Here is a 15816-nt window from a genome sequence, read left to right as displayed (position 1 = left end):
GTGAGACTTTTTCCAAAAGCAACCGTGTTATAATAGACGATCGATTAACGGCTATGGCGAGAATGTTTCTTGGTCGGCAGAATACTGATGCACATGCGGAAGGGCATAGTCGTAGTGATGAGGTGTCAACATCCAGGTAGCTTTCCTTTAAAGTCATCGCCATAAGTATCCACACGTTTAAAGCTAAAGTCATCGCCATAAGTATCCACACGTTTAAAGCTCCACCGGCATGAATGATCATGGAATACGTTTAAACTCCTCCGGTATTAATGGTGTTAGATTTTTTCTGCTCGAATGGGGAATTTTATTTATATAATAATTATTTAATAAAAATTTTATAACAAAGTTGTTTTTCTTTAAATAGTGGGAAAAGTTATTATAATTGAATGGGATAGCTATGAAGGGAATAGCCATTATTAGCGGCTATTTGTAAAGGTAGGAAGAACCATGCCACGTGCCACCTTTAATTATGGTTGGTAGTCCATAAAGGGGCATGCCCTTACTCCTCGCAGATGCGGCCCTCCGCCCTCCGGTTGAACCTCTTTCTTTAAGTTCCATCTCAAAATAAAAGTTATATTTACCCATTAACAGATAGGATTATTGACTTAAAATTTTATTTTTTAATTTAAACCTGATCCTAAAAGCTAAAGCTATTTATTTATTAACATTGTTCAGTAATTTAGTGGATCAAAAAAGCCATTAGTGATAAAAAAATTTTTAAATAACGTGGTTATTTCATTTATGGTTTATAAACTATTAAAATAATGGAAAAATGTGAAACATAAATTTATGATGTACATTGTTTTTGGAGTATGATGTAAAACTTTTTTTGTCTCCATAAGTACTCTTCTTTCTAGTGTTTAAGGAAACCCAAGACTCAAAAGCATTTTGCAAGAGTGAAAGCTTGCTCCTTTATGACCACTAATTGGTAATTTCATCATACATGATTTTCCTTGAATAGAGATGTGATGAATGACTTTGTATTCATGAATCATAGTAATTTGACACTAATTCATGATAAATTTTCCCGTCATTTAAAAAAAAAATCTTATTTCTGGTGTTTAAGTAAACGCAAGATGCAAAAGCATTTTGCAAGAGTGAAAGCTTGCTCCCTTATGACCACTAATTGGTAATTCCATCATACATGATTTTCCTTGAATAGAGAAATTTTGAGGTAAAAATTGGGCCTCAAACCAAAAATGTACAACAAAATAAACTTTATAAGAGCCAATAGGATTCAATATTTTTGGAGTAAAAAGGTTAAATGATTCAAGGTATTTCCACTGGACAGACACAGATTGTGAGGACTCAACTTGTCATCTGGCCCTCCTTCTAGCACCAAAATGTTGACGGTGTTGGACCTGCCAACATTAGGGGATCTCCTTGGTATGAAGTCCCAGCGCAACCTCACACCGTTTGGTGTACGAGTCCCATTCATTACGATGGCCCAGTTTCCTTTATCTTAAATATATGCTTTAGCTCTTTCTTGTCAGCACAGGAAAGTGGTATGCTTTGTCTTTGAACAGTGAGGTTCACGTGCCTCGTGAGTGCTAGTGTTACTTGTGTCAAGGTTCTTTCAACATAGACAAAAAGGGTGGGAGTGAGTCTCAAGTCATATGGGAGGAGGCCCCAACTCTATTAGAAACACACAACACAACAAGACGTGCATAGCTTCCAGAGGAGAAATCCACATGGATGTGGCAGTCACAACACACAAGGGAGGATAACACGTACAACACTCAGTAGGTCAATCCACACAAGTGTGATAGTCATTATAGCAAGTTTATGTGAAAGGTTCTATTTGATGTCTGGGGAGGTAACCAACATGGGCAGGACAACATTAACAACTTAAACAACACATTTCAATAATATATGTATTAGAATAGTTGAATGAATTCAGGTGTTAAACATGGGTTAAAGAAACATGTATTACAAGTGTTGAAGATTAATCTTATAAACAGTTACATCACATGTGTGAAAACGTGTTGGCCTGTTAACAGGATTCTAAATTAAGCAAAAGTTCCAAGACACGTTGATACACCATACATCACTAACCCTGTACGCGTGGCGTTGGAGCCATTACTCACTCCTCAAAGAAAATATTACAAACTCTCAAGGCTATGTGGGAGGAGCCAAGGTGAGAAATTCCTTTGCATGTACAAATGAGGGGGTATTTATAGCCAAGGGTGAAACTGGCCCTTGTGACAATTCGACTTCCCTCATGACTGTTTGACTTTCATGACTTTTCTCTTGGACTTCCACATTACAAGTGGGTCTCTTGGACCAAGTGCCTAGCCAACCAAGTGTGCGTGCCTGTCTCTCAATATCCAAGTGCCCAGCCCTGGCAGCCAAGTGGCTAGCCAAGCATGCCTTTAGCGTGCCGTCGCTAGTGAAGTCGCTTTACGGAGCGTAATTACATATATAATCGCCAGAAGGATATTATATATATATCTAATTTCTTCTGGCGATTTTGTCTGATCCCTTCATCCATCATATTTCACCCTCCAGCTTCCAAATCCAAACATTAAATATTGCAACTAAAACAACTCTAAAGCAATTTACGGAATCTCTATTTGTGATCCATCGGCCCAGTTCCGATAAAAAAGACTTTATGGACTCAAATTATACAAAATGTTTCATACTTGATAATTTTAATAATTTTAATAATTTTGATAATTTTAATAATTTTGATAATTTTAATAAATTTAATAAATTTAATAATTTTAATAGTGAATGGGGCTTATCGTTCTCTGATCGAAGTTATCTGTAAAAGACTCAAAAAAATATAAATGGGTTGGTTGGACAAAAGATCGATCTGTATGTTACAATCGGATCGTGGCGGGTATAGTTAAGCTCACTCATAGGCTCTATGTTACTTTACGCATGTTCTGTGGTTTCCAATCCACCTTAAGACCTAGACCTGTAAACCCTATTAATCTTACTTCATTAAGCACTTAGGAAGGTACGGGACAGCCAGCAGCTAGAGAATCGGGCAGAATAGCATGGGCATGGCATGAAACAACCCCTTATTTCCCTTATACCTTACTTCTGTGTTTACTAACCACTTGCCCTATACTACTTGGATGAATGAAGAAGCGCTTAGGCAAGTACGGGCTATAGACCCGAGCAGAGTTAATAACATGGCATGGCAGAGCATGATCACATTAGATTAAATTGATTGAAATTAGTATGGCCCACAGTAGTGATGTGTCCGACATGACTCATGACACAACTCGACATGACTATGCTGGTATGTTCATGCTGCTGCTGGTGTGCATGTCGAGGTGTAGTGTTGCTGAGTGATGGATGTCATCTTGGTGTATCACAACTTCACCTCTACATGACAAGGTGTGCAGAGTCCTTGATGGTCATTGGGTTCACTTGATGTTGCATATGCGCGTTGCTCCTTGCTTGTACTTTGGCATGCTTGACATGTCCGTCCTTTCACAATAATATCTCCTCACATGTTTGCTCGTCCCTCCATCTGCGAAAACATCATTGCGTGTTCGTCGATTCAGTCATCCACGAACACATCTTCGCATGGTCGTCTGTTCATGAACACATCTCCTCGCATGCATCGTTCATTCGTTTGTTCGCGAACACATCCTTTTGCATGTACTCTCCTTCCGTCGTTGCGTCATGTATGTTCATGTACCTTTATCTATAATCACTCATGACGAGACGACATCAAATCCATAAACCTCATAGTCTACCATGATGCATGATCAAATGCTTTCAGATGCAGGTGATCCATAGAGAGGACAAGGTTACGGAACTGCACAAGGCAAGTTTGAAGATGGGATGTGAGCTCCAGGCACTGCTGGTGACAATTGCATAGAGGTCACTGGGAGACTAATATGGACAATTCGAATCGGCTAGAGGGAATATTTGCGCAATTTCTAGAGGGAAGCAGTTCGGGCAGTAGAGGGCCTTGGTAGAAAAAACTGCACAATTCCTAGAGGGAGTTGGATGTGGACTTCAGGAGACATGGCAGCAAAAACTACGCAATTCCTGGAGGGAGTTGATAGTGGGTTGTGGGGTTGCTACAGACAAAAACTGTGTAATTTCTCGTAGGTTGACCTGTTGAAAACCTCTGCACAGTTTCTGAGCTGAGCTGCTGATAGGTTTGCTTAAAAGTCTGCACAATTTTATGGGTGAGCAGTTCGTCAGCTGACTGGGTGACTGGCTAGAAAAACTGCGTAATTCTGGAGGGGAGACAGGGATGGACACTTAGTGTCTATCTAGCCTATCTGCGTAGTTTTCTCAGTCGGCGGAGTGGGAAAGGTTTGCAGCTTCTGCGAAATATTTGAGGGGAGTGACTCCCGGGGTCACTACCTAGTCAAACTCTTTGGTTGATGAGCAGGAGGGTTGGTTGATTTACTTTCCGGTAGTGTAGATCGAGATGGATTGCTGAGGAACTTCTGCGTTATTCTGGATGACAGTCGATTTGGTCGATTTTAGGATTGCCTTGTGCAGGCTGCCTGCGTGATAGCCTCAAGATCTGCTCAATTGTGGGCAACCGTACATGTTCACTGAGGGATGAAACTGTGTAATGCAACTCACCGTAGGTCTGGTGGTTGTGTTGGCATTATGATACAGGTGTTGTCCTCGATGGAAACTCACTCAGATGAAAAATCGCAGTGGAGCAGGTTAACAACAAATAATTACATATCAGACTCCAAATAATGAAAAAAGAGGTATATGTAGGTTCACCTTGTCCAAGCTGCATATACACATAGGTTTACTGGAAAAAAGGAGCATATACATACACACGCATTTTCACAAAAGGAAAAGCGCGTATATCTTGGAAAACGAAATTTTTTTGGTCCAAGGTATTGATCCTAAGTAGTTTTGGTCCATGGTATTGAGAAAGGCCTAAAACTATATAAGGAGGAGAAGATCATTAGGCCAAGGGTGTGCAAGGATTTGAATATCTTATGAAGTGTTGGATCATATATGCAGGTTAATGAGCTTCTGATGGTTTGCTTGATCTGATCTAAGGATGCACCTATATGGCTGATGAAGGTTGATGGACCGAGATCATAAAGGCTTAAAAGTATTATCATTATGTGGTTTGATCTTGAATAGTCTAGATTTGAATACTGACACATGTTTTATTTTGTAAATGTGATGATCTGGGTATGACTGAAGTCTGGAATAGTTGTGATGTTTTAAGTTAGCATTTATAGATCTGTACACAGGTTCGCTTTAGTAAAAGAGCATATACACGTTGGTTCAGCATATCAAAGTAGCGTATACATCATAAATTTGAATTTGCAGATCTGTACGCTGGTTCCCTTTGGTAAAAGTGCATATACACGCTGGTTCGACACATGGAAGTAGCGTATACCTTATGAAGTATGATGTTTAAAGTTTCAGTTGTTTCTATTTGCTATTGCAGTGTTCTGGTAACTGTATTCTAGTGACAGTGTTCTGAATGATCAGGTTGATTGATTATGATTTGCTTCAGTGATGATGGGTTGTCAAGTGATTGATTAATTTATTTTTGGATTGAGTTTCAGTGATTGGTTGATGCAGATGTATTTGATGGTTGTATTGCAGTTATGATTTTCTGAGTTTCAATTTTGTTGATGGGTTAAGTGTGAAAATTGGATGAAACGTGGCATTCAGACTATGGTGTTGTGTTCGAGGAGTATCCAGTCTGAAAATTCATGAAATGTGGTCCCTAGTGGAAGAGTGGAGTTTTCTGTAGGCTGGCATCTACATACTAGTAAACATATTGGCTAGTACAAGAGCTAAGGGGTTGTAGCTCCCTTCTAGTAGTAGATGGAGAACGAGAGAAGGTTGTAGCCTTCTGCAGGTGGGTGCCTGTGTACTGGTATGAGTCTACACCAGTACAAGATTGTAAAGATATTTTCTTATTATTGAAAGAAAGACAGAGATGATAGTAGCAGGTGGTTTTTACCCACAATGGGTTTCCACCTCATATCTTGGTGTTCGTGTGTGTTGCTTATGTTTGATGCTTTATTCTGCATTGTCTAGTAAATCTCTGATATAGTGGTTTAAGCTCAATACATGGTAAATTGTCTAAATCAAAAGTTCTCTACATATACGCTAGTTGCTTTAAGTACAGTCGTGTGTACACACTAGTTCACTTCACTGAAGTAGCATATATAAATATGTTTGGGAAATAAAATTATAGATCTGATAATACCCCCCTCTCAGTATTATTTTCAACAATTGGTATCAGAGCAGGTCCTTTAGAAGAAGCTTGATCACTTGAAGGGAGATCCATCATCATGAGCAATCGAAAAAGCATGGGATCCATCAAACCGCCAATCTTTGATGGGAGAAATTTTGTTTATTGGAAAATAAGAACCACAACCTATCTACAATCACTTGGAATGGATGTCTGGGAAATTGTGGAAGGAGGATATACATTTCCAACAGTAATTCCTACAGATACGGCAGGTAGAAGCAATATGAAACCAATGCCAGAGCTGTCAATACTTTATTAGGAAGTTTGTCACAATCAGAATTTGTCAAAGTCATGCATCTCAAATCAGCCAAAGAAATATGGGACAAAATCGTTTTGAGCTACAAAGGAGACTCTCAAGTAAAACATGGTAAGCTTCAAACTCTTAGAATTAAGTATGAAACTCTTACGATGCACAGTTATGAAAGTATAGCTAGTTACTTCTTACGTATAGATGAGGTTGTTAATTGTATGAAGAATCTAGGTGAAGAAATAAAGGAAGTTACCTTAGTAGAGAAAGTTTTGAGATCCTTGCCTGCTAAATTTGAATCAAAAGTGTCCGCCAAAGAAGAAAAACAGGATCTGCAGACTATCACTATGACATAGTTTCACGAAATCTTAACTGTCTTTGAGATGAGAAAAGGAGGACCATCAAATATGAGAGAAGCCACATTTAAAGCTTCAGCAAAAGGAAAGGAAGAACACAATGAATCAGGACATATTTCAGAAGAAGAAGATGACGTAAAGTTTGTCAAGAAGCTTCAACGGGGTTCCGGAAGTTTTAGAGGTAAGCTACCCTTCAAATGCTTTGCCTGTGGCAGAGTCGGTCATTATTATACCAAATGTCCTCATAAATATAAATATGAAAAGGGGAAGGAATATGCAAAATGGAAGAGAAGAAAAGTTGTAAATAAAAGGAGTCACTATACTCATGAAGATAGTGATGGTTTATCAAATAGTGATGAAGATGAAAATAGTAATGATTATAGACTTGTAATGGCTTATGACGATGATAACTTTTGGGATTCTTTAGAAGAGGATGACCGTCATGAAGAAATCTCTAAACTCAAAATTTGTTTAGAAGAAAAGAATATGATTATAGATACCTTGACATACCAACTTGCTGAAAAAGAAAAACACAATGCAAAACTAGAATGTGAAATTGTGGGTCTATGAAAGGATCTTGAGAAAACGAAATCTCTCAATCTTAGATTTGCTAAAGGATCAAAAAATTTAAATTAAATTATCAAAGTACAACATTCTCCTATGATAAAGACGAGTCTTGGATATGCTGAAGAAGCATCTCCATCACAGAAGCCATTAACCTCCACTAAAAGCTATCTTGATGCAACAAAGACCAGTGAACAATATGACAATCGTTAGCAAAGGCATAAAGTTGATCATCAGTTAAATCATACTCACTTTAATCAAAGGATGAACAGAATCCACAACCAACTGGAGGAAAATCATACTCAATTTGCTCCAAAGATGAATATCAATAGAAACTACAATCACGAGGTCAATAGATTCAATAGTCGCAGGAACTTCTTTAATCGGCAATGTTTTTCATGTCATAATTTTGGGCACAAAGATGCTCAATGCGTTGCTTACAAAACCATCATGAATAGAGAAGCACGAAATGACAGGAATGTAACAGGGATCAAGGGAAGTTGCTATAATAAATTTTCTCCTCTTGAAAATGTAATAGAATGCTCAATCTGTAACAACTTTGGTCATGAAGAATCTGAATGCAGGAGAAAAATACGGCAAACATCTCAAAAGAAGAAAACGCCATTAAATCCCAAGATATGGAGAAGGAAAGAATCTCAAACAGAAAGATGTGGTATAGCCTTGTATGCAGAAGGACAAGAAAATTAGTGGTACATCGATAGTGGATGCTCCAAACACATGACAGGCGACAAAGAAAAACTTCACTCATATAATGCCTTAGAAAAAGAAAAGAATGTCTCATTTGGAAATGGCTCTCTTGTTGTCATAAAAGGTAAAATGTGTCAATGAAATGTGTGATCACCGAAATGAAGTGGTGTTTCGATCAAACAAATGTGTTGTTCGTGAACTTGATACAAGAGAGACCATGATCAAAGGTACAAGAACTCCAAACAATTTATACATACTCAAGGGAGGACAACAATAGTGCTATCTAGGCAAAAATGATCAAAGCAAGTTGTGGCATAGAAGATTGGGACATCTAAGCTTTTCTCAAATAAGAAAAGCATGCAGACTCAAGGTTGTTCATGATCTTCCAGATATCAACATCCCTGAAAATACAATACACAAATCATGTCAAAGCGGTAAGAAAACCAGAGCTCACTTCATTGAAAAAGAAGGATCAGCTAGTAAGCCTCTTGAACTTGTCCATACTGATTTATGTGGACCATCAAGGAAAAAGTGACCTCGTGGAGAAGAATAATTTATTTTGTTCATTGATGATTTTTCCAGAATGTGTTGGATAGGTCTTCTAAAGCATAAATATGAAGAATTTGAAAATTTCCAAGCCTTTAAAGCTTTGGTTGAAAATGGATCAGATCGAAAAATCAAATGCCTCAGATCTGATCGAGGAGGGGAATTTACCTCGAATGAATTCTTTGACTTTTGTGAACAACATGGAATAAAAAGACAATTCTCCACCACAAGGACTCCTCAGCAAAATGGATTGGTAGAAAGAATGAACAGAACTGTTCAAAAAATGGCTCGAGCTATGCTAGATGAATCTAGAACTCCTGCAACCTTCTGGGGTGAAGCTACATTTGCTGTCGTAACTATTCTCAACCACGCAAATGTTCAGGTAAACAGCACTCAAACTCCACATGAACTTTGGTATGGTAAGACTCCTACTGTAAAATACTTTAAATTTTTTGGAAGCAAATGTTATATCAAAAGGATTGATGAAAAACTTGGTAAGTTTGAGCCCAAAGCAGATGAAGGTATTCTTCTTGGTTACTCTTCTCGAAGTAAAGGATATAAATGTTATAATAAAAGATATGGGAAAATTGTTGAAAGTATTGATGTTGTAGTTGAGGAAGCATGCAGAAATCACAAGATATTGAAGAAGAAACCAATGAAGCACTAGAAGAAGAGATAACAGTAGAAGAAAAGACTCCGTCCAAGAATGTTTAGAAAAATCATCTAGAAACTCAAATTTTAGGGGAAAAAGAGGCAGGTGTACAGACAAGAAGAACTATTACAGAAACCTCAAGCTCTCTAGCATTACCATTCTACACTGAACCTCAAAATGTAAATGAAGCATGCAAAGATGAATGTTGGTTGAAGGCCATGAATGAAGAACTTGAGCAAATTGAAAAGAATAATACTTGGGAATTAGTTCCTAGACCTCATGATAAAAATATTATAGGAACTAAATGGATATTCAAAAACAAGCTGAATGAAAATGGAGAAGTCATTAGAAACAAGGCCAGACTTGTTTTTAAAGGGTATTCTCAACAAGAAGGTATAGATTTTGAAGAAACTTTTGCATCTGTTGCTAGACTTGAAGCGATAAGGATGTTTTTTGCCCTTTCTAGCTTTCAGAAACTCAAAGTATACCAAATGGATGTAAAATTTGCTTTCCTTAACGGAGATTTAGAAGAAGAAGTTTATATTGAACAACCAGAAGGATTCATTCTTGGAAATGATGCAAAACTTGTATGCAGACTCAAAAATGATCTCTATGGTCTGAAACAGGTTCCAAGGGCCTGGTATTACCGCCTTGACAAATATCTACACCAACAAGGTTTTACAAAAGGTTCAGCAGATAGCAATCTATATACAAAGATTGAAATTGATAAATTCCTAATTATTGTTGTTTATGTTGATGATATCATTTTTGGTAGCAATGAAGAATCCATGAGTTAGATTTTTTCTTCAGTAATGTAGCAAGAATTTGAAATGTCCTTGCTTGGTGAACTTACCTATTTTCTTGGTCTACAAGTTCAACAAAATAAAGATGGTATTTTTCTTTCACAAACCAAATATCTCAAACAGATCTTGAAAAGGTACGGCATGGAAGATTCTAAACCTGTATGTACCCCAATGGTAGCAGGATCTAATCTGCGCTCAAATGATGAATCAGTAGCAATACATCAACCAACTTATAGATCCATGATTGGCGGTCTACTTTATCTAATAGGTACCTGACCTGACATCACACATGCAGTAGGAATAGTTGGAAGATTCCAAGCAAATCCAAAGGAATCACACCTTCAGGCAGTCAAAATAATTTTCAAATATCTTCAACGAACTTAGAACTTTGGTTTATGGTATCCTATAGATACAGATCTTACTCTTCATGCATATACAGATGCAGATTGGGCAGGAAGTGTTGATGATAGAAAAGCACTAGTGGTGGTGCATTCTATATGGGTTCCAGGTTAGTGTCTTGGTTCATCAAGAAACAAAGTTAAATTTCTTTAGTTATAGATGAAGCAGAATATGTGGCTGCTGCATCTTGCTACACACAACTACTTTGGATGATGGAAACCTTGCAAGACATTCAGATCACATGTACTCCACCCATCTCCATTCTATGTGATAACACAAGTGCCATCAGTATTTCAAAGAATCCAGTCATGCACTCCAAGACCAAACACATACCCATCAAATACCATTTTCTACGTGAACAAGTGCTTGAACAAAAGGTCAAACTGGAGTATGTTCCCTCCAAAGAACAGGTTGCTGATATATTCACTAAACCACTGCCCAGAGAGACATTTGAATATCTCAGACAAAAGCTAGGAGTAGTTGCTGCATCATCCTGCTGTTAAATCCAATTTTTCAAAGAAAGGTTATTATACGCGTGTTTCATGGAGTATAGTCGCATACACACATAGGTTTCTGTGGGTCAAGGAGCGTATATGTTTTTCAGACAAGAAAAACAGTGGGGTAGGCTCTGATATGGGTGCTCTGACTGATATTGATGATTAATGTCTATCGATATGCTTTGTTCATTAATTTTTTATCTGATTGACAAAGATGCCTTGATCATTGACCTGTTAACAATGCACAGGTAGCACAGGTTCAGGGGGAGCATTAGCCTTCACGTACTTTCAACATTGTTGGCATTATGGTTACTGAGTCTAGCTATGGCTTCAGATATTTATACCATTTGTTGCTTAAGTCATATAAAAGTCTAGGGTGTGATATGTCTTCTCATACATTTGAATGAGTCCTCTTGGACAAATGATGTAATTTGTATCCCCACTTTACATGGGATGGATGATGTAATATTTATTGTTTCTGTCATGTATAAACAATTGGTATATCCCCACTTGGTTGGGAGATGGATGTATGTATGAGTCATTGGTGATAGGAAGGTCATCCTCACATAGTTGAGTTATAGAGTCATGTTATTCTTTTAGAAAATATTTTTTTGCAGAATTTGCTTGTGCTCATGGGGAGCATGGACGGTTTCAGTGCATCTCAGCATGTACAAAAGGGGAGATCAATCAGAGAATTCAGCATGTACTCAGGGGGAGTATGAACAACATAATGTATGCCAAAGGGAGAAAATATCTTGGTCCACCCTTTGCCCTTGATGTCAAAGGGGGAGAGTGACTTGGTGTTATTGTTGCCATCAAGTCTAGAGGGGGAGATTGTTGGCATTATGATATAGGTGTTGTCCTTGATGGCAACTCACTTAGATGAAAGATGATAATGCAGCAGGTTAACAACAAAGAATTACAGATCAGACCCCAAATAATGAGAAAAGAGAGTTATACGCAGGTTCACCTTGTCCAAGCTGCGTATACATGCAGGTTTACTGAACAAAAGGAGCGTATACATACACACCACTTTCACAGAAGGAAAAGCACGTATAACTTGGAAAAGTAAAAGATTTTGGTCCAAGGTATTTGATTGGTTGAGGTATTTGGTCAAGGGTATTGATCCTAAGTAGTTTTGGTCCATGGTATTGAGAAAGGCCTAAAACTATATAAGGTGGAGAAGATCATTAGTTCAAGGGTGTGCAAGGATTTGAATATCTTCTGAGCTTCTGAGTGTTGGATCATATATGCATGTTAATGAGCTTCTGATGGTTTGCTTGATCTGATCTAAGGGTGCACCTATATGGCTGATGAAGGTTGATGGACCGGGATCATAAAGGCTTAAGAGTATTATCATTATGTGGTTTGATCTTGAATAGTCTAGATTTGAATACTGATTGTTGGAAACCTAATCATCAATGGGTTAGTGTGGAAGCTGAATAGACTAAGTAGTCCAAGAGACCTTGGGATGTGAAACCCAAGAGTCACATAATGTACTATAAATGTATATCTCTTGTTAATAAAAATTGTACTCACATGATTTATCTTTCCTATTTTATGTTTCCCATGTGTGTCTAACATGGTATCAGAGCGGGCGCTTGCTGGTCCTGCTCCAATTTCAGCCATTTGTTTTATGGCTTTTCTGTGCAAGTCAATTCTACATTTCATGAATGTTTTATCAACAGTATTTTAGCTGCATTCTCTGCGCACAATTCCCCAAACAGAAAATTCTAAATTATTCTCCTGCTCTGACGCTTCCACTGGCCTAAACGCTGCTCCTGTAGCTGCTCCACCTGCATACAAAACGCTGCTCTCTGCATACAAAACGCTCCTCTTTGTCTATTATTCACCTGTGATTCTCTATTATTCTCTGCTATTATTCTACGCATAACTGACCTCTCTACGCTCTCTGGTCTCTCTGCCTGATATTGGTGTAGGTTTGTCACTAAGATTCATAATATGCATGACGGTTATGTAATCCTGCACTCAGGATTCACCTTAAGACAAGAAAATCTGGAGATTCATATTTGCTGATCTAAATCATAAGGGAGGGCCGACCTATCTTAAGGCTGACCTATCTTTTGTTAGTGGAAGAATGCAGACATAAACCTGGAAGAACGGATATTCAGGATCTATCAAGAATGGATTAGTGCGCCTACGCTGAGGGAGAATAAAAGGGCTTTCGGATCATATGTTGTTATGAACCAGCGTCAGACAGACGATCCTTTGTAGTTCCAGCGCATGTTTGAAAAGGGAATTTTGAGTAACACATCGATATTTGAGCAAGTTTTGATCTGGGAGGTGATATGACTACTCAAAAACAGATTTGTGATCATGTTTCCAAACATCTTTAGTCCCTCAATGAAAATCTGTAACAGCGCTTGCATTCACTTGGTATATGCGTTGTTCAAATTTTATATGTCATGTGCTTGACATGGTATCTATGTTGAATCTGCTGAGCCACGCAGAGATACCTGTATTGTTTTAACGCCGTGGTATAACGCTGTGGCTTGAACGCTGTGGTATAAAGCGTGGTTTTAACGTTGTTGAGTTTTATTAAATGTTGAATGGTAATGCTGCCCATGCGTTTGAGTTTGTATTGCTTTAAAATTTGAATGGTATATGTGTATTAACCCTGTCCATAACGTTTGAATGCATTTGGTGATACCTGTATTGCTTTAAACTTTGAATGGTATATGCGTATTAACGCTGTCCATCACGTTTGAATGCGTTTGGTAACACTGTCTAATGGTATGCGCCCGTCCAAGTTATGGTATTAAACTGAGTTGAATGGTATTGAACTGCATTGACATAGTTTTAACGATGTCTAGTGGTATTTGAAACTAACATGGTATATGCCTATGCCTATGCGTTTGAGTTTTAACGTTGTCCAGTGGTATTGAAGCATCATAGAGAATAAGGCATCCTTCCAGTTGTTAAAGATGGTATTATTGCATGGGAACCATTTTGTGAGATCTCCGCCAATTGTGGCATGCAATGCTCTTTGAACATCCGGATTGTTATAATAAACGATTGCATAGTTATCAAGACAGGGATCATATGATCCTGCCATTAATTTTCTTCTCGACTTTTGCCCAGCTGTGACATTTGCCAAGCGCTTGGGTGTGTATAGACTATACATATCAATCTCTTTTAATTGCTTCAGCGTTTTGTCTACCACTGTTTTACATTTAAGGTTGCTCCATGGTTTGCCACTGAAGAAATCGCAGTTGGATGCGATGAAATGGTGAGTCTCGTCTGATATGATTCCATGACTCCACGCGTAATCCATGTTACGTTGCCAAGCATAGCCATCATGTGTGTTTAACACATTTTAACAAGCTGTGGGATTCAAATTCCAGATCTGAAAGATATGAGGGTTCTGTGTTTTTTGCATGTCTGAAGGGTGCTTCAACTGTACATTTTCAAGATTTCAATGCTGAAGTTTTACGTTGTCTCACTATACCAAATGTATATGTGAAGAGATAATAAAGATCACATGAGATGCTTACATTACAGCGGATATTCTGTTGAAAGAGCTTGTCCTGTGCATTCCAGTCCTCAAACTATCTGACTTTAAGCGGCATTGGTTTTCCAAGCGACGGGGTCGTCATTGTGATGGTCCTGTAACTCCTACACGGACTACTAGTTTATCACCTGATGTTCACTTCTATGCTGGTGACTGGGGAAATCTACATACTTTACTGTCTGTTGTTGGAGAGAATCAGATTGGTGCTATTTAAAATGCATAGGTGAATAAGAGTTATTGGAACTATTTGGTTATGAGACATTGGAATGTATAAGATCTAATATGTGCTGCCAAAGTTCGATCTTTAAGGGCGCATTGAGTAAGGACAAGTCCAAGCCTTTCATTGATTAAAATAATGTTAAATTGAATATTAAAACATGGGCACATTGTTTGAATTTTGGTCATATATGAATGATGTTTATTGGGTTGATGAGCATTTGAATGATTTGAGTCATTGGGTTTAAGAAGTTATGAATTTGCTTGCTGATGAGTAGATATTGGAATTGAGATAATTCCATATATGATGGTTTTTAATGAAAGTATGAAATCAATGGTGAATGATTTTAAACCACATGAAAGATAAGCTTCCGCATGCAAATGGTACAGTTGTGAAATTGCCATCTATTGACTTTTTTTTGATTTGGGTAAAAAAAGCTGAGATGCATGTTTATATGCATGTGATAAAGATTCTGGGTAATAGCAAGGTTGGCCCTGCATCAATTTTGGTAACTACTAGTCCGTTTTAAAGCACCTGGATTCTGGGAACTTGTTGCTGATGCTGATTTGAAAGTGAAGGAGTACTTGAAGGATCCAAGCCAGTTTGCAGTTGCTGCTACCTCAATTGTGGAACTGTATTTAAAACTCATTATAGTTTCTGTCTACATATATATGCATTGATTCCTTGATTCATTTGCTGCACATCTACAAAGGATTTTTCTATGTCTTTGTACTGTGAGTGAGTGTTACTTTTACTCATTGGGTCATAGTTGTAATCAGTTTTTTAAAGGGGTGTAATTTTGACAATGGAGAATATGCCTCGGATTACTGAAATATTAGAGTTCTTAAAAACTCCGATACATTCCTTTGATCATGGTACAGTAAGAATAAGCAAAGCTTCTCTGGTTGACATTAGAACCTGTTTATATAATGTACAAGAAAATATTGAGTTTTTGCAGCTTGAGACAAAGCTACAACAAGAAGAATTAAAACAAAGGAGTCATCATTCTGAACCTGTTTCTGTTCAGAACAATGAAACAGACTCCCATAAACAACAAGACAATATTGCTGAAGTT

Source organism: Pinus tabuliformis, chromosome 6 (genome assembly GCF_031772625.1).
Source record: "Pinus tabuliformis cultivar Carrire ecotype Pingquan chromosome 6, CPIR1, whole genome shotgun sequence".
NCBI classification, from domain to species: Eukaryota; Viridiplantae; Streptophyta; class Pinopsida; order Pinales; family Pinaceae; genus Pinus; species Pinus tabuliformis.
This window is presented reverse-complemented; position numbering follows the sequence as displayed.